This window comes from Protopterus annectens, chromosome 2.part0 (genome assembly GCF_019279795.1).
Source record: "Protopterus annectens isolate FY-2018-M chromosome 2.part0, PAN1.0, whole genome shotgun sequence".
NCBI classification, from domain to species: domain Eukaryota; kingdom Metazoa; phylum Chordata; order Ceratodontiformes; family Protopteridae; genus Protopterus; species Protopterus annectens.
Window position 1 is genome coordinate 727823025 of NC_056728.1, and position 19950 is coordinate 727842974.

Consider the following 19950-nt stretch of genomic DNA (forward strand, 5'->3'; position numbering starts at 1 on the left):
GAATGAACGGAGCCAAGAGACGGTGACCTAGACCTTTTCCTAGTTGTCGGATCCGATAGTCTTATTGGAGCCGACTCAGTGATTTCCAATACCTCGGCTCCGGCCGGAGCCGAGGGAACCGAAGAAATAAGAGTTCGAGTCTCATCGGCTCCAGCCGGAGCCGATGTTGTAGCAGACTTCGACGCCTTAGGTGTCGACTCAAAAGCTGGAGCCGACGACCTAGAAGCCTTGGAGGGTTTACCCGAAGAAAGAGTCAGGGGACCCTCAGGTTTCAATAAGCCTCGTAAAATAAGCTTATTTTTTCTTTCCTGCAGGACTCTAGGGCTGAAGCCATGGCATACAGCACAAGAGTCCTGCAGGTGTAAAGGTCCCAGGCAGTACACACAAGAAGTGTGACCGTCTGTCAGAGACATCTTCTGACAGCACGAGTCACACTTCTTAAAGCCTGAGACCTTTGAATCCTTGGACATTTTAAAGAAATAAAGTGTAATCACCACACAAGCACAAACACACCGATTACACTATTCACTAAAATTAAACTAATAAAATTTAAACTAATAAATTTAGTTAGTTAGTTTTAAAAATCCCTACAAAAACACATACACTCCACTACTAAGAGGGGATGGAAGGGCCCAAAGGCCTAAGGGAAGATCTTTTAAGTTCTTGTGGTAAAGAGGGTGGAAAAACAGGAAGGAAAGGATAAAAATCCACTTAACTAAGGGAATTATGAATAAAAAACTAATTTAAAAGGGGTTTAATTAACTTTTAAACTGTTCTAATAGACTAACCTGAAGCCGGTTGAAACAACACACCTCGATCACTATAGTGGCAAACGAGATCTGAGGTATTACCGCCTAGCATTGTGGGATATAAGGGGAGCCTCGAGCCGGTGGAACCAACTCTCGAGCTTTTAGAGTGGCCGAGTCGGAGCCGAGGATCGGCTCCGAACCCATCCAGCAAGAATGAAGGCGAGATAGACAACTTAACATCTTGCTTTTCTTTACATTGTCTTTTTCAAAGTGTCAGGAATCTCTCACTTGGGTGAGAGTTCTCCTACACATGCTGGGATTCCAATAGAACATTCAAAAGTCTTTTTTGACTCTATCACACAGAATTGTGCTTCTGGGTTGTGCGCTAGACACCTGAGTACTAAAAGATTTTCTTTCACTGGAAAAAAAATAGATCTATATTTGAAACTATTCATGGGGTTTACCACTCAGGCTTCAGTCACTGTGAGGGAATACCACAAGATTATAAGTCTCATGGCATATATGATTCTCATGATACCTCTGGCATGACTCCAAATGAAAAAGATACAGTAGCATCTTAAGTCTCTTTGATCCCAGTGCCAACAGTCATTAACTTTTCAGATTCCATTCTAGGATTTCTGAGAATAGAAATCACTAGATGGAGATATCTTTGAATTCCGGTCTCCCCTTCTCCCCTCCTGCTCCAAACCGGTCAGTCAGCACAGATGCCTCGCACTTTGCTTGTGAACAATGTCAAGGGGAATAAAAGTGAAAGGTATCTGGGACAACAAAAACAGATGCAGTCACATAAATATACAAGAGATGCTTACCCTTATCAAGGCACTCACTTCTCTCAATCACTTTTGATCTTCAGGACCTTTTCAGGTTGTTATAGACAACATAAATGTTGATTGTTAAATGTGCATGTGTGAGGAACATCCTCATTGCATGCAAAAAAAAAAAAACAAATAAGATTCTGTTTTTTGAAGGGGCAAGCCTCAGTTCACCCCTCCATATCCCCTGCTAATTATATATACTCACTCCAAGATCGCACAGTCCATGGTAAAGGGAATATTCCCCCACCTAGGGATTATTGATATAGCACACCAGTCCATCATCTGCATATGTTGACCACCTGTGATCGACCAAGCAGCTGTCAACATTTTTCTGTGTCAACCAAATTCAGGAGTTCAATATATCTATCTATGTCTAGCTATCTATGTATGTATATGTATATGTGTATGTATGTATGTATGTATATATATATATATATATATATATATATATATATATATATATATCTATATGGTTCTACCTGACATAATCGAAACCCCAGAACACCGACAACGAAATTACCGACACCACATAACCGACAGTGCAAAAACATGAAACCTCACATGCCCGACAACGAAATAACCGATGGTACACAAACACGAAACCTCATACACTGCACACACCACAATAACAACAATCAACAAACAAAACACATCCCTGTCCAAAACCACACACAACACAAGCACACCAAAATCCCTACAAACCCACACTAAACCACACATACACAACTATCTACAACCCTAACCAAAACCCTAACCCTAAGGTCCGTCACTATCGATACTCAGCTAACCCGCCTAACCCTAACTCACTTAACCCGCCCCTAACCCAAAGACTATCACTAGCACACTTACCTAACCCAGTCCCTAACCCTAACTCACTTAACCCGCCCCTAACCCAAAGACTATCACTACCACACACTTACCTAACCCAGTCCCTAACCCTAACTCACTTAACCCACCCCTATCCCCACAGACCGTCAATATCCACACTTACCTTACTCGCACCCTAACGTCCGTCACTACCACATACTTACACAGCCTTTTCCCATGTTGGCATCCTTAGCGTCGGTGTTTTCATCCATTGCGTCGGTCTTCTGCTTGTCAATCTTCTGGCGCTCGCGATTCGCTTGTCGGTGTTTTCCGCTGTCGATGATGTCAAGTAGACCCATATATATATATATATATATATATATATATATATATATATAGAGAGAGAGAGAGAGAGAGAGAGAGAGAGGAGATAAATAGCTAGATGCAGGTACAGAAATATAGGTATATGTTTATATATTTCTGTCTGTGTGCTGTACATATCTGTATACATCTACATATGTGTGTGTGTGTGTGTGTGTGTGTGTGTGTGTGTGTGTGTGTGTGTGTGTGTGTGTGTGTGTGTGTGTGTTTGTGAGTGTGTCTGTGTATGTATGCATATATATATATATATATATATATATATATATATATATATATATATATATATATATATATATATATATATATATGTGTGTGTGTGTGTGTGTGTGTATGTGTGTGTGTGTTTGTGATTGTGTCTGTGTACGTATATATGTATGTATATATGTATGCGTGGTTTCCCTTCATAATCACGAATTACTGAAAGCTCGAAATTCAGTAACCCGAGACCATGAAGCTGAAAACCAAAATGCTGAAAGTGCATAAGAGCGAATTCAAATATCTCGAATCTGCGCTTATGCATTTCCGGTATGTCCTGTGTAGTGTTATGGTGCCTGAAATCACAGGTGAGTGTTTGTGTGTGTTTTTGTATGGTGTATGTATGGGTAAGGGTAGGGAGGTGTAAGTGTGAATGTTGGATTTGTTGGTATTTGTGTGTGTGATGTGCATTTGTGTGCGAGCGAGTGGAGGATGTCATGGTGTGAGTTTTTATTTGTTTGTTATGTGCGACCTCTGAGTTGATATATATAAGTAGGGGGTTGTGGGGGTTGCAGAGGGGCTTGCCCCCCTGCTTATATGTAGTGTAGGGTTGTGTGGTTTGTGTGCTGTGGGTGGAATGGTGTGTATGTTAAGTGGTGTATGGTGTATGCATGTTCGTGATTGTGTGATTCAGGATTGTGGTTTCGGTGTTGTGAATGGTTCAACTTCTTAGTCTCAGGTTACTGAATTTCGAGCTTTCAGTAATTCGAGATTATGAAGTGAAACCGTATGTGTGTATACATATATGTTGTATAAACGTCACAGAAAGCAGGGATTTTTAAAATAGTAAGCACTTTAGTCTTTATTCATTCATAAAACGTCATCAGGCTATTTTCACATCATAACAACAATCCAATTAATACCCTCCCACATACTTTCTCCTGACAGAGTATCACCCGGAGTTGAGATCTGAGTCTTTCCAGTCTGTGGAGTGGGTGGAAGACTAGGCAAGATTGAGTATCGAAATTTGCTCCTATGAACTCCAGTCTTTGAGGAGTCAAATTGCATTTGTCTTTGTTTACTGTTATCCCTAAGTGTTCCATTAGTTGTAGAGTATAATGAATGCTTGAAACCACTAGATGCTTGGTTGTGGTGGTGAGGAGCCAATTGTCTAAATATGAAAACACCCGGAATCATTTTAGTCTTAAATGAGCTGTTACCACTGCCATGCATTTGGTGAACACTCTGGGGGCTGTAGAAAGAACAAAGGGCAGTGCTCAGAATTGATAGTGATTAGCTCCTAGCCAGAAGCGGAGGAATCTTCTGGAGCATTTGTCCATTTTTATGTGGTAATACGCATCCTGACGATCTATCGAGCACATCCAATTGTCTTTCTCCAGAAAAGGAAGTATAGACTGAACTGTGACCATCCGGAATTTTGCTTGTTTGACAAATTTGTTTAGGGTGCTGAGGTCCAGAATTGGCCTCCAGTCCCCTGTCTTTTTTGGTACTAAAAAGAACCTCTAGTAGAATCTGGATCCTATGTGGTCTGGTGGGACTGTTTGGATGGCCCTTTTTAGATGCAGCTTTTGGATTTCTTGAGCTGCTACTTCCCTTTGACTGGGTGGAACATCGGGAATATGCTTTAGTGGCCTTGGGTAAATGTTGAAAGGGATGTGGTAACCTCTGGCAATTATTGTCTGCACCCAAAGAACTGTGGTTATCATTTGCCAGGCAAGGTGGTGCAGAGAAAATCGTCACCCAACTGCTTCCAGAGGTAAGCAATCAGACTGCTCTTCAGGTGTGCTGATAGGGCTGTCCAGAGAAGGAATCTCTGGATCCCTGATTACACAGACCTCCTCTACCTCTGAAGGGGCATCTTCCAGTTGAGTGCTCCCCTCTGCCCCGGGGGAATACTCTCCATGTGTGTCACGGAAAGGACCCTGGGATTTCTTGTACCACATCTTTCCACTCCTCTGATTCCTAGAGTAGGGTCATTTGGGGGGTGGAAAAACATACGCCTACAGCAGACAAGGTCTTACTTTCCTTTTCACACCTGGCTAAAGTGTCTTTTACCTTAGGGCCAAAAGGAGAAGAGGCCTCTACAGGGGCATTCAGGAAGGAAGACTTAAAGGGATCCACAAAATCACATAAGCACATCTAGGTGAGACATCTTGTGACAACACCAGCACCCACTGCTCTAGCCACCCCTTCGGTAGAATGAGAAATCAGCCTCATGGAGGAGTTAGAGACAGATTCCAAGGTGGCAAAATATGAGGCAACTTTGTCATGTACCCCATCAGAAATTGCTCCAGCAAGGGTTTCTGAGAGTTCTGAGATTAGGTCTCTCTGAAGCCAGGTAAAGTGTGCCAGATAGTTCAGGGATTGAATGGCAAAGTTTGCTGAAGAGTACACCCACTTCCCTAGTCTGTCTATTGCCCAAGACTCCCAATTAGGGGGATGGACAGTAGAAGTCTCCTCAGCGAGCTCTTTCTAGTGGCCGCTGCCACAACCATAACATCTACTGGTAGGCCCTTGGACCAGTGTGGGCTGTCCTCTGGAGGAGAAAGAATCTTGTCTGGTCTCCAGGGAATAGGTTCAATGGTACCAGGACTCTTCCAGGCATGCTGCATGTTGAGCTGAACCTGGTCATCTACAGGCAGGTCACCCAGGAAGTACAGGGCTGGGCATGGAAAGCCTGCAAGAATACAGACTGCTCTGAGGAAGGGGTCGTGGGCTTCCAGTGACCCCATTGCTTTAGGATCTCTAATATGTCTCCAAAGGAGACATCCTCAGGGGGCAACCATGGGAACCCTTCCCCTTCATCATAGTCTGTATCTTCAGTGAGGGATTCTTCAGGGGAATCCTTGTGCTTCCTCTTGCACAATCTCTTGCAAGGTACCTCCTCAGCGGGGACATCTGAGGAGGCCTCTGCAGAGTTTGTACCTTGTGGAAGGATGTCTTGAGGTTCTCATGCCCGGTGTCCTTGAGTAGTGGGCTGTGTCAACTGTGGCTCAGAGGAATGGTATATATGGGTCTCTGGCACTGAACTGACCAGCTGGGAGACTACAGAGGCAAGTGGTCTCTCCATCACATGGAAAACAGGTCTGCCTGAAGAGGGATGGGAGCCTGGAATCAAGAATGACAGCCTCAGGACTGGGGTCACACCCAGCTCTGATGAACCCACTCCCAAGGAAGGAGCCATGAGTGGACCCAGTTCCATCAAAGCAACCAGAACCATAGTAGATGGCGCCATGGAAAAAGCAAGCACCATACTAGGGATCACAGTGCCAACAGGCCAGTGTCAATCCCAAGGATGGCCCAGCTCTGGGTGAGTCAATGGCCAAAGGGTAGACTCTGGAGCCATGGTAAAGTCTACCAATGGAGCCAAAGAAGCTGGAGAGTTGGCGTTGGCGTCAAAGGCTTCAATACTTCCAGTGAGGTCAAAGGAGAAAAGTATGTAGGAGTCCATGGAGAAAAATCCTTGGCTTTGGGTGGGAGGGAGGATATGGAAGGCATTGGAAATCCTCTGGCCACCAGGAGCTGATCCCCAAGCCTCACTATGTCCAGTTCTGAAAGGCTCCTGGAGGAGTGGGTGGATATCCCTAATAGAAAAGTTTACCCTAGAAAAGGGCGACATTGTTGGCCAAAAAATGGATCCACCAAAGGGGAATGTTGGGCCCAAGGGGCTATTTCCCCTTTTGGCACTGAGGTCGAAGGATCAGCATGATGTATAGGTAGGGGGGGAAGTGACCAGTGTTGGAATGACTATTTTGGGTGCCAAAAGGGAAGTCAGTTTTGTTGTCACAATAGGTTTCATAGTCAGAGCTGGAGGAATAGGTGCTGAGGACAGCACCGCAGTCGACTGCTGAGGTGCCGGAACCGAAGACAGCACCATGGAGGGGGTCTGAGGCCCTGGTGCCAAGGATGTTGGTGCGAATTTAGAGATTTTTGCTTTCAGCTCCGTCTATTTGGATTCATTGGTGTGAGGAGGGTAAGGATTTACTCCTCTTTTTATGCTTTTTCTTTGGAGGAGATGAGCCCGCCGCCTCAGAGATAGCCTCTGTGAAAGGAGATTTAAGGAGACCTTTAAGCATAAGTTTATTTTTACATTCTGCCAAAGTGCAGGAGCTAAATACTTTACATATTTCACAAGGGGGTTTCTCAGATAGGTGTGGCACCCCAAAACAGTAAACACAGGATGTATGTATGTCCACATTAGGCATTTTCCTGTCGCACTGGTCACAGTGCTTAAAACCAGTTGTACCCTTTTTCAGACATATTGACAAAAAAAAAATACAATTTAGCCACAAAAGATAAAATTATCAAAACACAGAGAACACACTCACATTTTTTTTTTACAGTAGAGGGGAAAGAAGAAAATGGAATACCAACAGTGGTATTGGGAATTACCTCAGAGGTAAGGGAAGGCCTGTACCAGCAATGGTACAAAGAGTACCAGACTTCGTAACAAGGATGAAAGAAAGAGGAGAACACTCACGCAGATAAGCAAAAGTATGCAACTAACAATAGGCTAACTAGGTAGATGAAAATAACAAAAAAGAAGCCTTAAAAAGAGATAAATTTTGAAAAATTTTAAATGACTTAGCTGAGAGCTGGCCTGACATATCTTGATTCAGTAGGCGGCAAACGAGATCTGAGGTAATGTAGAGAGGGGCACTATGGGTAAAAGCTTAGCTCGAGAGTTTTTTTTGGCTGGCACGAGCTTGTTATAACAGCCGATTTGGTTCCGAGAACGGAACCAACACCCATCAGTAAGGAATGAATGAAGATTAACTAAACATCAGATCAGGAGTTTCTAAAATAGTAAGCACTTTAGTCTTTATTCATTCAAAAAACTTCATCAGGCTATTTTCACATCATATTTTCACATCATAACAACAATCCAGTTAATACCCTCCTCACACTTTTAATCACATGGTATAATCAAATATTTAAAGAAATATATACACAATATATGTTTATTGGAATATTTCATTAAAATCACAGTTGAAAATACATATTATAGTTTCTAGTCTGAACTACAAGAAGTAACAAAAATATTTTTTACGTCTAAATCTTTTTTTTCTTTAGTTCTGGTTTAATACTCATTATTTCATTTAGACCTGGTTGAAGGTAAGTTCCAAACTTTCTTTGTGATGTCATCGCCCCTATATTTAATTTATTTAAAAAATCACCTTTTGTTTGTCTTCTATCACTTTTTCTGAGATGAAGAATCTAACCTTTTTCCATCTTGAACATTTTATAGAATGATAATAAAGTTGCAGCATATTTATTTTCAATCTTAATGGGGTACAAATGATCCCTTATTCTCAAACTTTCAACTTAAGCACTCAAGCCATTTTCAAAACTCATAGCAAGCACTTATAAACCCTAGCACTAGACCCCCCTATACTGTACAGAAGGACAAGGCTCTCTATTCGACCTTACCAGCCATTCAGTAAAACATTTCACTGTACCTATCCAGGCATGTCCAAAGGGCAGTTTCAGGTGTACTCTACAGTCCAACTGGTGAATCTGGGCATTTTGAGGCAATGTTACAACTGCCTCATGCACACAGACAACCCTCTCCTCCTAGCACCAAACACTAATACATGCGAGAGTTGCAATTATACAGCCAAACTGGAGGCTAAGCTCTCTCAACCCAAGACTGGATCAGACAGTCAAGAGGAGAAGGGAAATACTTGCATCACACCGGCAGTCTCACATAGACCTATGAAACCAGCACCGGCAAAAAACACACACAAATGCATGAAAACATATTCGGAGGCTCTAAATACAAATCTGCAAAAGCAACAGAGACCTCCAAAGCAGACATCCAAGCTACCTCCACCCTCCAGCACAAATCATGAAACACATACTTCACAAAACCAGTGTGCCACGCAATCACAGCCCTTAAGGCAAAATAACATACTCAACATACTAGTAATATGTGACTCTATAGTCAGGCACACTGATGTCCCACTCACTAGGCTGAATAAGGAGAAGGTTACTGTTAGCTGCCTGTCGGATGCCAGGATCCGCCACATAAAACAAGCACTCAAGTCACTCCAGAACAAGTACAAATATGACTCTGTCATTGTCCATGTTGGTGTGAATGACCTGAGCCATACCTCCCTGGACTACACGAAGAGAGACATGGAAGAGATCTCTGATCACGTAGCCCAGGCCGGTATGACCCTGACCCTGAGTAGCATCCTGCCCTTACCAAGAATGATACCATGGTATAAAAAAAAAAATTATCAATTTCAACAACTGGCTAAGTTTCTGGTGTTATTCAAAGGGGATCCAGTGTCTGTCTGCCTGGGATGACATGCTCGACAAGCCACGCTGCTTTGCTAAAGATGGCTTGCACCTGTCACCCTTAGGCTTTCGAATACTGGCCAAGGCTCTTGCCACCCCCATAGTGCCTTTTTTAGGCAAGGCTCAAAAGACAAACCCACCACCGTAAATAGCACAAGTAACAAAAAACTGAGGGTAATGCTACTCAATGCCAGAAGTCTAAACCTCAAAATGCATGCACTCGAGGCACTCCTCAGTATGGAGAAAATCGATATATGTGCAGTAAGAGAGCACCCCAGCACTACCAGGCTACAACTCATACCATACAGTTCGGCCACAGAACCTGGACAGAAATATAAAAGGCGGGGGGCGTATCCATATTCATCAAGGATACCCACACCTCCAGGTTAGTGGCACAGCATGATGCTTCAGAGATCATCCACATGCAACTAGTAACAGGCAAAACTGCAATTCAAATTGTAGCTTGCTACAGATCACCCACCATGTCCCAGGACCCCCATTCCACATTTCTGGAAACACTGGGAAACATAAAGGTCCTAACAAACACCCTAATATTGGGTGATTTCAATTACCCAAACATTAACTGGGAGAACCACTCAAGTACTAACTACCTTGCCCAACATTTCCTAGAATTTATAAACTCAAATGCCCTAGATCAACTGGTCAACACTCCCACCAGAGGTGACAACATATTGGACCTGGTCATCACCAACATGGGCGACCGGTGTTCCACACCGGATGTCAACCCCTCGCTGGTTAGATCTGACCATAAACAAATCAATTTGGATATCCACATTTCGCCGCCACCCCCGGACAAGCAAACCACCATGAAAAACTTTTCAAAAGCAAACTTTACGTTACTTAAGACCAAGGTGGAAAGTTTCAAAGCCCCCATGCTAAAGGATAATGCCATCCAAGCTACAAAAATCCTTTACTAATGTATTCTACGGGCACCTACAAGAATGCATGGATTGTGCTATCGCAAGCAATGCCAAGACTCACTCCTCCAAGAAAAGGAAACCAGTCTGGTGGACCCCTGCCATAAACAAGCTATACAATAGAAGGAGGAAACTAGTACAGAAAAGAGTAAAATCCCAAGAAGGGAAGACATTCCTGATCAGTATCAGCAAGAAACTACGATCCCTCATAAAATCATCCAAGGCGAGCTTTGAAAGAAAAATTGCCAAGGACTCCAAAGATAACCACAAGGCATTCTTTAGCTATGTCAAGAATCTAAGTGGCAATTCTCAGATCTGCTTCGCATTAGTGCAGAATGACACAAAATACACTGAACTGACCGATATAGCCAGCATCCTGGCAGACAGGTTCAGTGCAAACTTCACCCCCCTCTCACCCACAAAAGGGCCCATAACTATACCAGAAGAATGTAGTGCCCCTGAAATCACAGGCACTCAGGTTAAAACAGCTCTCTCCAAAGCCATAAACACAGCATCAATGAGACTGGATGGTGTCCCAGGTTGTGTCTTACATGAGCTCAAAGATGAACTAACCCCTCACCTAAACACACTGTTCATAGGCGCCGGAAGCTGTTAAAGACTGGGGGGAGCAGAGGGTGAGAGGGGCACTTAGTGAACTAAAAAGGGTAATTATTTTATAACTATTTGCTACCACAACATAGGTTCACTTGGAGGACATTTTAAGCTTAGCCAATTCTCTTTTGGTGCATGAATTAACATTTTCTGATTGGTCTTAGCTATCCCCATGGCTGATAATTGTAAATTAGTCTGAGTGAGAACTGTGATCATACCATAGATAATATGAGGGGGCCATGTAATGGATGCGGCATTTAGGAACTGCCTCTATCCATTAGTGGCATAATGGGAAATCCTGGAGTACATTTTCTATTACCTATCCTTAGATCCAAGTTGCATTTGAATATGGATAGATGAGCTTTGCTTTATTTTTATGGATAGTCTGTTCTGGAACAGTGGTAGCCTCTGTGATATATATCAATCTCTCTACATCATTCAGTTTAGATACCTGGACTGAGAATTTCTGATGCCATTTAACTTGCTGATATTCAGTAGGTCCATCTGTATTATGTCAGAGGATGCTTTGTATGCCAGACATGTCACCTCTAAGCACTCTGTAGGATACTGAGTATAGTAATAAATGTTTGAGGTGGTCCATGCAAGCCCTATTGTTTAGGACTTGTATCTTTTTAGTAAGATATCTCTGAAGACATTCCAATTGTTGCATGGGGCTGGACAAATATATGCCAAAGTGGGCATTATACAAAATGATTGACATAATGAGAGCTTTGTAAAGGGGGACAACAACATCTCTAGATCTAGTCACAATCAATTTGCTTATAAGCTGTGCAATATAGAAAGGCTTTCTTATGACTCTGGGCACATGTTGTCAAAAGTTAGGTCACTGTACACACAAGTTCCCAAATGCCAAACAATTGGTTAAGTTCTCAGAGGGCATTGTCATGATTTTGACACCAGTTATTATTTGGGACAAACCTTTCTGCATGATGGTTAAGTCATTTGGGGATTCAATAACTTATCCTAGCTTGCAGTCATCTCAAACTTAGCTGGCCAAAGCTCTTTGGTATTTCCTTTTACTTTTGAGATATATATGCCAAACAGAAAAAGTCTCAGCACTGAACCCTGGGGGACTCCATTGGTGACTGGTCTCTTTCCCTGTTTTGATCTCCTGCATCCTGTGAGCCAAGTTGGCAATGCAGCTGCTGATGTAAGTGTTTGCTCCTACATTATTCATCTTTTGTACTACACATGAGTAGGGGATTGTGTCAAAAGGCTTGGCCAGGTCAAGGTAATGTGGTGTGAACTGTTTTACCTTCATCCATTGCTTTGGTAACAAGAGTAAAGCTTAAAATTTGCCCATGATTTTGAGCCTTTCACACTTTCCTCTGGGCTGTTTTCAAACACATTTTTAGGGCCATGTGTACATGTATGCATTCCTTGATTCACCTTCCTGATTGCATTAAATTATATTCCTTGTATAATACAACACACTTAAGTTAGAGCGCATTTTAAATTTATTGTTTAAACATTTTTCCAGTAGGGAATGAAACAAAATTGCATTAACCAATAATGACAAAACTGCCCTATTCAGAACATTTCCATGATAACAGTCTACTTCCACACACAATTGCATTTTAAATTTATTGTTTGAACATTTTTCCAGTAGGCAATGAAGCAAAATGCATACACCAATAATGACAAAACTGCCCTATTCAGAACATTTCCATGATAACAGTCTACTTCCACACACAGTTGCATTTTAAATGTATTGTTTGAACATTTTTCCAGTAGGCAATGAACCAAAATGCATGCACCAATAATGACAGAACTGCCATATTCAGAACATTTCCATGATAAGAGTCTACTTCTACACACAATATATAAATACAGAATCACAGTAGAGTGTAAGCCATAGGCATGTTGCACAGCTTCTTGAACTTATTTTCAATTGGGGGGGGGGCAAAAGGCCAAAAAACAGGGACACATTTTAAACATTTCGTGTATAATTTTGGAAAGTTGCTTGCGTAAAATGTTGTTACCACCATGCATTTCACTGCCAAGTCTTGAACCCAGAAACCTGTGCACATCAGTCAGAGCAAAATACCACTAAGCTAAACCAGCAGTTTTTTGAAAAACAGGAAGACAAACTTAAATGGCAATCATATCATTTAGTGAATTCATTTCTCACTTCTCACCATAGCTCTCAACCTCTTAGCACAAAAATGCAAAACAAAGCGCAATAATGGGGGAATACAGCCCCAAAATAGGGATACATTTCAAATACTGATTTTATAACCATGCATTTCACTGCCAAGTCTTGAACCCAGAAACCTGTGCACTACAGTCAGAGCAACATACCACTAAGCTAAACCATCAGTTTTTTGAAAAGCAGGAAAGCAAACTTAAATGACTATCATATCATTTAGTGAATTCAATTCTCACGTCTCACCATAGCTCTCAACCTCTTAGCACAAAAATACAGAACAAAGCCAATAATGGGGGAATATTTATTTATTTTATTTTTTTATTTTATTTTACATTTGTTGACTAGGAAAGTCCGACTGGATATGTGCCCATTTTCAGCAGAGGCCTGGGGAGAAAAGCTCCAAAGACAATAACAAGAATTATATAAACATATTATAATGACTTTTTAAACTAATAAAACTTAATTAACAGTGAACTATTAATACACAATTAAACACATTTATAAACAGATTGTAACAACAGTACATTCATTGGTAGGGTAGTGATTTTTATCCTAGGCAAATTCTTCATTAGGAAGAGTTTGAAGAGAGAAAGACACAGCAAGAGGGATACAATAGTTATAGGCTTTAAAGTGATCAGTAAAGAGGTGAACAGGAATCAGGATTAGAGAATGGGCAAAGTCATTGTGATTTTATGAAAATATTTAGTTGTTTCTTGAAAAGAGGCGTGGATGTAAGGGATGTTAGTTCTGTTGGAAGCTTATTCTAAGAGTAACCAATGGAGTTAGAGAACAGGCAGTCTCCAGATTTATTGTTGGATTTAAGGGTAGAAACAAGGACTCTGTTGGCTGATCGTAAGGTTAAAAGATTTTGGTAAGGGTTAATAAGGATTTTGAGTATGGGAGTATTTGAAGGATGATGCAGGATCTTGTGAGTGATCATGAGTTGCTAAAAAAGAAGCTGGTTTTGCAATTCAAGCCATCCTAGAAGTCTGAGATTTCTGCAGTGGTGAGTACGAAATGGGGCATCTGTGGCACATCTGGCTATATTGTTATAAGATGGTACCAACTTATTGATATTGCTTTTGGAGAAGTTTGTATAAATTGGGGAGGCATAGAGGAGGGTAGAAATTAGGTGAGTTTGGGCAACAGTAGTCCTGGCTGGGGGTGTGAGAAAGGGTTTAAGTCTGTAAAGGGAGCCAAGTTTTCTATTAACTGATTTAATAGTTAGGTTCATATGTGTGGCAAAGTTAAGATTATGATCGATTGTTACCCGTAAAGGTTTGGTGGTTATGTCAGGAGCTATGTTGATGCCATTGTTAAATATGACTGTGAAGTTGATGTCTGGGGATTTCTGAGTGAGGGTGAACAATAGTAATTTAGTTTTTTTTAGGGTTAAGAAGGAGACAGTGTTGATAGAACCAGTTTTTAACTAAGGTGACTTTTTTTGGGTTCTGGATTGAAGTTGGGAAGGTGAGGAGGCGGCACAGATTAAAGTTGAATAGTCGGTGTATTGTATACAGGTGGCTTGTGGAAGGGAGGTTGTCAGATCATTAATGAAAATAGTAAAGAGGAGTGGGCCCAAGATAGATCCTTGTGGGACTCCGAGTGTAATAGGGAGGAGAGAGGATAGGTCCTTGTCCAAGAGGACTGCTTGTTGTCTGTTTCCTAGGTAGGACTTAAACCATTTCACTGATTGTGTATCTAATTAGAGAGATTTTAGTATATCTATCAATAGTTCATGGTTTACCATATCAAATGCTTTGGAGAGGTCAATAAACAGGGCAGAAGATAGGAGATTGTTATTTCGATTTTTATTTATACAGTCTGAAAAGGATAAGAGCTGTGGCAGTGCTATGATATGGTCTAAAGCTATGTTGGCAGTCTACTAGCAGGTGATTTTGGAGGAGATGCTTCAGAAGCTGACAATGAATACATCTCTCCATAATTTCTGCAATAGGTGAAAGTAGGGCTATAGGGCAGAAGTTTGAGAGTTCATTTGTTTCCTCCCTTGTGGAGTGGGAAAATATGTGAGACTTTCCAGATATTTGGGATGGAACATTCTGTAATGGTTCTGTTAATTTAGATGGAAATGGGCAAGGCAAGTACTCCAGCTACTAATTTCAGATATTCAGCTGGAATACAGCCCCAAAATAGGGACGCATTTCAAATATTGATTTTATAACCTTAGAAAATTGCTAGAATAAAAGGTTTTACCACTCCTGAAAACCAGAGGAACAGAACAAAACTGTGAGGAATAAATTCACAAGTGATGGTGGCTAGGGACTTTAGGCTCCTTTTACCTGTACCCAAGGTACAGGGTTTGAGCCTGAGTACCTCTAGCCACCAGATATATCCTGCTGGGCGCACACACACACACACACACACACACACACACACACACACACACACACACACACACACACACACACACACACACACACACATTCTCTGATAGAATCTAGTAGTGTGTACTCACTCTGCAGTTGTTCCCTGATAGACTAGCAGTCTGCTCCTCTCTGCAGTTGTTTCAGTGTCTCTCCACTTGTTCTCACCCTGCAGTAGCTAATCCATGCCATTATTGTGGAAATTAAATCCTTTCTGTTTCATCCGTTCCCACTCGCAAAAACAGCCGGAAATAGGTGCGCTGATATCATCGTGCGGTGAAAGGGGCAGAGGTGGATGATCTGCAAAAGTGGGAGGGCTCCCCTCCCCCTGCGCTCTATGGTTCTGGCACCCATGACACCGTTCAAACTCAGCCTCTCCATAGGCTACATACCCATAGAGTGACACACAGCAACGGTTATTCTGCTCCACAAAGGTGGAGCCACAATAGACCCTGGAAACTATCGTCCTATACACCTGACTAGCTTGGTCTGCAAGGCTATGGAGCACATCATCATGGAACTCATTAACAGAGACATTGGAAACCTCCAAACACTGGACCCTACCCAGTTTGGCTTTGTTAAGGGCAGATCATGCCTCCTAAACCTGGTAGACTTCTTTGAGACAGTTACCAAGGCTATAGACTTGGGAAAGATGGTACACACAGCCTACCTATACCTCGCAAAGGCCTTCGACATCATTCCCCATTCTGGTATTATAGACAAGCTCACCAGTCTGAACATAAACCCCTATGTCACAAGATGGGTTGCCAACTGGCTCATGGACAGAACCCACATGGTGAGAGTTGTGGGAGTTAGGTCTGACTCTAAACCGGTTACAAGTGGTGTTCCCCAAGGCTCAGTTCTAGGACCACTCCTGTTTGGCATATACTTCTCAGAGGTATAGGCAAGCACAGGAGGACTATGGCTGACCAAGTTCGCAGACGACTGCAAACTAAGGGCTATAATTGACTCTCCTGCTGACAAAGGGTCTCACTGAGATGGATACCTGGTGTCAAAATCATGGCCTCAAGCTAAATGCCAAAAAGTGCATAGTCATCCCCTTTGGAAAAAAACAAAGTACCCAGAAACTAACACATAGGTGGTAGTCCCCTAAATATGGAAAATGTAATAAGGGATCTGGGGACCCAAGTAGATAGTAATCTCTCCTTTGATAATCACATTGCCAAAGTGGTTAGAAAATCCTTCAATGTGGCCCACCTAATCACAGAAGGGTTTGCATCCAGATCAAAAGAGGTCACTGTGCCCCTCTATTCATCACTCATTAGACCCATCATAGAGTACAATGCCCCATTTGGGATGTACCTTACAAGACACCTGCAACAGCTGGAAAGACCACAGAAGTACCTCACCAAGAGGATCACTGGCCTCAAACAGATGTCCTATGCAGCTCAACTGAAGAACTCCAGCTGTACTCGGTTGCATACTGCCTACTCAGGGGTGATCTCTGCCTGACATACAAGGCCATGTCCAACCCAGAATTGATGGACATGCTCCACATAAAGAAAACCTTATCCCCTCAAGCCACACACTCTAAGGATCTAAACCTCACCACAACAATAAATTGGACGTGCTGGAGGGATAGATTCCTGTCCCAGAGATTCCCATGCTTTGGAACAAGATTCCAATCTACATTAGGCAGAGCTCCTCTCTAACACTCTTCAAGAGAAACCTTGATGAGTGGATGGGATGCAGAAAGTTTACCCCAGGGATTACTTCAGTGGGTCTGCTGGACAGAGGCACAGGGAACTAATACAAGGGGGCAGGTCTATATTATAAGATCAACGTTTGAAAACATCGAACAACATATGGTCGACACCATATGGTCGATGTCTTCAAACACTGACCTTATAAAAAGACAAAAAAAAAGAAAAAAGTACCCTAATGGGTTTAAGCAGGGGGGCAAGCCCCGCTGCACCCCCCACACCCCCGCTACATAAATATACCAACTCCGAGACCACACTACATTGCAGTAAACAGAACTCTTCCCTTACGGAGATTTCCATTTACACGCTCGAGATTCTGAGCATTCGATATTCTTGTGTCGACAATATCAGATTCGACATTGTCGGCTTTCAAGAATATAATATAGACCCAAGGGGCGGTGAAAGCCAACACATTCTGGCTAGGCTTATAAATACCTTCGGGCAGATAGCCTAGTACCTACCTATGAACCTATGAACCAAATAAATTTCCCTTTCTGTCTTGTCTATGTAAAATGATGAATATGAATTACAGTGTGCTATATATACCTCCCTTCTGTATTACAGTTAAATAAACCTTCTGTCTCTATAGACCTATGATAACCTTCAATAATTATATTTGGGGTGTTTGTCATATATTTATAATATCTATAAAACTTGCATGTGTCCAGATTACATTTTAATACAGATGTATCATAGAAAGTCTCCATTCTCCACCTATGATACACTGCAGCGATCTAAGTACCTAGATTTACACCCTGCTCCCATCCTCTGGCAAGAGGCATATCAGGGATTGCGGGGGGGGGGGGGGCTTAACCCCAGGCAAAAAAAAGATTTTTGGTTGGTGTTTTTTATGTTTTTTTGTCTCACAGTTTTTCAATATATAATTTGTGATGAACGTTGAGCCAAAATACAGTGCTTCATATTCACATAGGTCAACCTGCCCGTACTCTGTTATGGGCCCTTTGCTGCATAATCAGCAAATAAGTACCACAAAGATAGAAACATCATGTGGCTCACAGTATCACAAAAGTGAAACGTAATGTCATAGCCACTAAAACTGTGCACAACCAACAGACAGAAATAATTAAATCAATAACAGTGCTTGCCAAAATTGTTTATTGTGGTAAAGATGCGCTCTGTGCTAATTTAATAGCCATATTATTTTAATGACAAGGTGGCAGTATAGAGTATGCCCATACAGTGTGCAAGTGAGGTGCATAAAACTTTGTGTACCTCCCATGTATCCATACCTTCACTCTCACTACCTCAACACCTGTTTTATGTCCCCTTTAACAGATTCACATATTCCCTGTTAGTCACACATTGAAATTCTCCTTTTTTGTTTGACCAAACTAATCTCTATGAAAAGTGCATTCACAGATATATGTGTGACTTTAGAGTTTGAGTACTATGGACATTCATTACATCTCAGCTTGTACCACTCAGAACTAAGTCTACACATAACCCTGACATTAGCTTTACTCAGCATTTAAGTCCTCCAAGACAATCAGGTCACTACTAGGAAAAGCTTTAGCCCTCCATGTCTCTGCATATATTCATTATCCTACATGCAAGGCAAGTGGTGTCATTAATCTGGATATGTACCATCAGCCAAGGGAACCACCCCTATGTATGTTTTATGGCACCGCACGCATTATTCAGTGTTTGTCATGAGAATGGGTCACTTCAGGGGGATTGTTATCTCCTTGGTCATGCAGTCGATTTAGCTCAGGAATACGCTGGTCATTCCCTTTGATGCTTTTCACTCTCACTCGGCTTCAGCTTGCACTTATTGCCCTTCTCTCCATCTGTTGCCACCCCTTCCCCTATACACAGATGATACAACGCAGCAGCTGTCATATGGCATAAACGCACTACTTGTGTCTCAGCACATAACATCTACTGCCACAAGTCATTCCACAGTGTCACTCTGTCAGCGACTCTTCATTCTGAACCCTTCTCCCTACACAGCTGTAACCATGCCTCTGAGCTGTACCTCATTATCAGAAATGTACCTCATTTTGTGTCTTAAAAATTCCACATTCCACATTGTTCTACATTCAAAGGGTCTGTTACACATTCATTGTTAAGAAGTTTTTAACTGATATCCATGGCAAATAATACTAAATCATATGAATTCATCAAAAGTACATTTTATAAGTAAAAAGGAGCTAATTTTAACCATGTTGTGACCTTCCTGGATGAAGTTGTTAGTAAATGTTTCCCATTTTCCCCATTAGTTCTACATTACAGAAGGCAGAATTCAACATTTTGGAGTTGGAAGGTTGACAACTATGGCTGTAACTATCATACATTTATCATTAATGGTACTCATCCTGCTTTCCATTTCCCTCAGAAATGTCAGACATTAACAAATGGGTGATTATTGTAATGCATAGAGACACCTGTACCACTCCAGTAATTACATTACTTGCAACACACATTTTCATTCTTATATTACCTTTCTTTTGTGCCCCACTGTACAAATAAGGAACAGTTGCATTCCTTACTCTTGACTCCAAAGCAGATGTTTTGTTTCCCCACAACTGCCACTCATAAGGAAGGTACTCTAATACCTCAGTGAAATAATGGTACACAATGTATACTTATATTACCTTGCCAATGTCACCTGTAATGCATACATAAAAAATGTAACACATCCTACTGACACTGAACCTGCTTTTGTCTTTGTCTTGGACAGTTATTTAATGTATCTTTGTTAGCTGAGTAGGATGGATGGTCGAAGGATCCTTTTCAGCTACAACCTGGGCCTTAAAGGCAAAACAAGCAATTAACAATGTAATAACACAAAGAATATACAGTTAGTGGA